Below are 4,524 nucleotides of genomic sequence, written 5' to 3'. Positions count from 1 at the left end.
CTATGCCGACACTTAGTCTGTCTAAATAGGTGTTTAGCATTGCCGACACATGGTTTGTCTAGTTATGGGCATACTTTTGGCAACACTTTCCGCGTTGGAATGTTTTTACCGACATATAAATTGTTGGTAAGATGGTGCACAGCCAAAACAACAATTGGATACTGCTCTAATTCAAATGTTATATGCAATTTTCAATGATGATGCACAAAACGGGATCAAGATGAACACATATTACACAATCATTGATAATATGGTAACAAAAATACACATATATATATTGTGCACAGGTTCAAACACAAGTCAATCTTCACAAAGCAAAGTTTGGCCATCTTGGCAACCATCCAGAAAACACAAGTCACATAAAAGGCCCCTATTTGCTGGTCTAAAATATATAGTTCAAACACTAAATGGTCCAAAACACTTGAGTCACATCCATGAGCACAAGATCTCTACTACATAACACTTAAGCAGCAAATGGTCTGTAACACGATTCATGATTACAATTGAGTTGGCTGGTCCAAAATACCGCAGACATCCAAATGCTCCATAACACTTCAAAGTCATCACATCCATGCGTATTAGGTTGCTGATTACCTAAAAATACTCTACAAGAATTTGGAAGAAAGTGCAGTCAGCTCAAGTGCTTTGAAGCTCTCATAGGGAGATTGGCAGCCAAGAGAAGCATAAGAATCGAGTGTTTATGACATATGTCCATAACACACATAAAATAGTTCTATCATACATGTGGTCAAATATTTATAAAATGCTGAAAGGAATCATCATGCAGACATATCTAGATATACATAGAATAAGCATTTCACCATGGCAGGCAAATCTACAAATTTTATTCAACATCTTACATGCATGAAACTGTAGTAGGATCAGCCAATGTGAAGTTGTATTTGTTCTAATAGGAAGTTAGCTGATGTGATCTTCAAAGTTTGAAAATAATTGTACAAATAATTGTGTTTGTATGTTATCTGATGAAGTAGAACAAAAATGTACAACTTCTGACCAAATAAATTGTAGTATGTGAAGTTCAGTTTATGCCATGTTATCTTCAGATTGTGACCACCAAAGGGATAACACCAAACTGATATGTGTATGTTAACTCCCAAGCAATGTATGTGCGCTTCAGATCATTTTGTGTCATTTTCATATTTTTAATTATAAACTACAGTATGTGGAGTTCAGTTTTATCAACGAGATACGAAATGTTACTCCCACCGCCCGAAAAAGCTTGTCCCTCAAATGGATGTATATAGCACCAAGTTAGTGCTAGATACATTCATTTGAAAGACAAGTTTGGGACAAGCTTTTTCGGATGGAGGGAGTATCTACTAATGCTATAAGTTCAGGCATAAATCTGGCGCTCTAGTCAAGGCTCAATGATCTATGTATATTTCTAAGAGAGAAACAATAAACTTAATGTATGTAGTATGTTGTAGTACCTGTACCTCCTGGTACATTAGTTGCCTTCTTATCATCCTTGATCTACAACAATAACCGTTACTTCATAGAAATAAATGTTGCCTTCTTATCAGTTTGAGGCTGCTTCTTTCACCGCAAATTGCTCTGACAAAATGTGTAGACATGTATCAACCATCCTTCAAAAAAATGTGTTCAATATAGATAACTCGGCTTCCCAAATCAAATCATAAAGTAAAGGCCAAAGGTCTGCAAGTTATGTACTTGGTTAGTATACTACATGAACTTGTCAAAAGAACAAATATTATGCGAGCAACCAGCGTGAACACGAACATCTCATAAAAGTATTGAAAGTCTGGATCCTGAAACTATCTAGCCACTGCACCGAGGTGGTTGACTCTACGGTTGAAATTCACATGTCCAAACAATGCGGTGTGAGGCACTATGAGAAGGTGCCCCTAATGTTTGAATGTGATCGGAACTTGCAATTCTCCCCTCTGGAAACAGTATGCAACTTCAAGTAGTTGAAGGTATGTGGATGCAGAGGAAGATGAGAGTATATGTTGAGCCTAAGGTTTGAATGCTAATGCCATATTCATGCAAAAGGAAAACAACACCGTGCTCACATAAAAAATTATATCAAACAAAGACACTGTTATCCATAAATATCTAGTGTAGATGACGATGCAGTTCAATAGTGATGCAGAATAAAATTGGAATGTGTGTCCTTAAACACTGAGTAGACTCAGGGTCCACCTCGGCGCCTCCGCTCGCCCACCTCCTCAGCCTTGTTGCCAGGTAGTACCGCGTACTCACTGTCTGCAAGCTCACCATCATGTACACCCGCTCCTGCAGCACGAAGCCCGTCGACCCAAAATTAAACCATGAAGCATCAGAAACTAAATGATGTTACAGCACAAATAACATTCAGTTCTACAGCGAAGTTGAAGCAAACTCGATCGTTAGGACTATATAATTTAGAAATACGTATTGACAATCAAAAGTGCTTCCTATAAAAAATAGAGGTTATGAACCTCCAGGAGCCTCCATTTGACCACGCCAATTCACCCAAAATACTGGAAGTCACACAATGGGTCGTGGCTTTAAATAACAAAACTGAACCACCTAGAAATTAGGAAGTCACACAATGCTAACAACATATGAATTTTAACCCATATCACATGTTAAACGAATAATTATTTTCTAATTTAAAGGAGATAAAGAGTTCATAATAGTACGAAGAATATATAAATGAAAATCAGCTATGAGCATGGATGTCAGATGGCTCGCTATGTTTTGTAGCACCAATCTTTGTATCCAAATTGAGATGCTGAGAAATATGAATAAGAACTGTAAAATCAACAAATCTTAGCAGAAGATAAGAAAGTGTTACCGTAATTTTCAGAGTTCAGCAATGACATATGGTTCAAAGTTCAGCAATGTACAAGCACACAGCAGTACATAAAAGTTTATCTCAGGAGGAGCCGATGCTTACCTATTGGAAAAACGAGTGTTGTGCGGAGATCTGCAGCAACGGACGGCTGCCTTCGTGAGGGGCGCAATGGGATGAAGATCTCGTGGATGGATCTCTACCGACTACCGGCGGCAGCAGGGGCGGGGAGCACGGATGGAGAGCTCTGGGGGAGCGCGATGGAGATGACGGACGAGGTTGGGGGCTAGAGGTCGGGGATGGGGGTGGATCCCTGAGCGCGAACACGGCGGCTGGATCATAGGCGGAGCGGACGGCGGCTGGATCTCGGGCGAGGCTCAAGGATGGCGGCTGGATCTCGGGCGGAGCACGAGGACGGCGGCCGGCAACAGGACCGTGGGTGCAGGTGCGAATACGGCGACGACGGCGGCAGGGCCGTGGATTGAGCGCGAGGACGAGGGGATAGGGTGCGAGGGCGAGGACGAGGGGATGGAGTGCGAGGGCAGCGGCTGGCATGGGTCAGGTTATGGACTTGGTCCGATTTGGGGGATATTTTGCACGGGCCGGCCAAAATTTTCCCGTCTCGCGCCTAAATTGCGCGCTAACTTTCCAAAGCTTCAGGATTCTCAATCAAAAAAAAATCCAAGCTTTAGTCGCTTGACACATGTGCACAAACGCCGACACTTATTTTGTGTCCATACACCCTACATATGCCGACATATTGGATATCACTAAGTACATACATATGCCGACAGATAAATTGTTAGGGCCCACACATTTGCCGACACATAACATGTTGTTAGTGAGTTGCCGACAGCTAAGTCGTTGTTTAGTGATTGCTGACACATACCGTGTTCCCAATAATGTATCTACACCGACACATGGTGTGAGGACAAAACTTCATAGCTACCCCAACAGTTTTTTCGTGGAGACTAGTGGACCTTTGCCAACAGAAGTGTGTCACATAAACTCTACCGTGGTGTAGTGTGTAGGGGGTTCCCTTACAGTCTTTCTTTCAAAAAAAGTAGAACATGATAACCAGGTGCATATGAACATATCATGTAAGTAAACACAGATCCATAGCATAACTGAAACAACGATAGAAGTAGCAAAATAAACAGACAGTTATTTAAGATTCAAGTTGAAAACCAATGCTACTGCATGGCTATCAGCAAATGGTGGTTGTGGCTTTCCTTGGAATGAAAGAGGCTTTGGGAAGAGGTGCGGTGAAGCCGCAGAAAGATTCGCCGGAAAAGATTCCCTCTCGGAGGGGGCTGATTAGGGGCAAGGGCAATATGGCCATTTTCAAAATGTGAACACATAGTGAAAATAATATGAAGAGATCGGGCTCGACGAGACGAAGAAGTAGGCTTTGGATTCACCTCATTTGGAGTTACGGATGAAAAGATATAGCCCGACGAAGTTCAGGGACCAATCTATAAAAATAACTCTACAAACAGGCCCCCGGAGAATAAAACAGGAAATGTATTTTAGAGAAATATGCTTTCAGAACTGGGGAAATGCACTTTGGCTAATAGCAGAGGCAGAATACGCTTACTCCACTAGAAAACAAACTCGACAAAAAGGCGCCTCCACTTGCCATGCTGGCAGAGGCGGGGCCATGCGCTCGGGTCACAGACGGGCGGGTCCCACTCCTCTCTCTCTCC

The 4,524-nt window shown here is 42.2% G+C and overlaps 1 long non-coding RNA gene across 1 annotated transcript; it reads right to left on the bottom strand.

The window, feature by feature from the left end:
• Nucleotides 1-275: 275 nt before the first annotated feature.
• Nucleotides 276-3,401, bottom strand: LOC109780875 (uncharacterized). The gene is made up of 4 exons (XR_002237115.4): nucleotides 2,924-3,401; nucleotides 2,185-2,277; nucleotides 1,452-1,677; nucleotides 276-605 (listed from the first exon to the last, which is right to left on the bottom strand). It is a non-coding gene; the product is annotated as an uncharacterized lncRNA (long non-coding RNA).
• Between the last annotated feature and the right edge of the window lie 1,123 nt (nucleotides 3,402-4,524).

The sequence above is a fragment of the Aegilops tauschii genome, chromosome 7, assembly GCF_002575655.3.
Source record: "Aegilops tauschii subsp. strangulata cultivar AL8/78 chromosome 7, Aet v6.0, whole genome shotgun sequence".
Taxonomy (NCBI): Eukaryota; Viridiplantae; Streptophyta; class Magnoliopsida; order Poales; family Poaceae; genus Aegilops; species Aegilops tauschii.
This window is presented reverse-complemented; position numbering and strand designations above follow the sequence as displayed.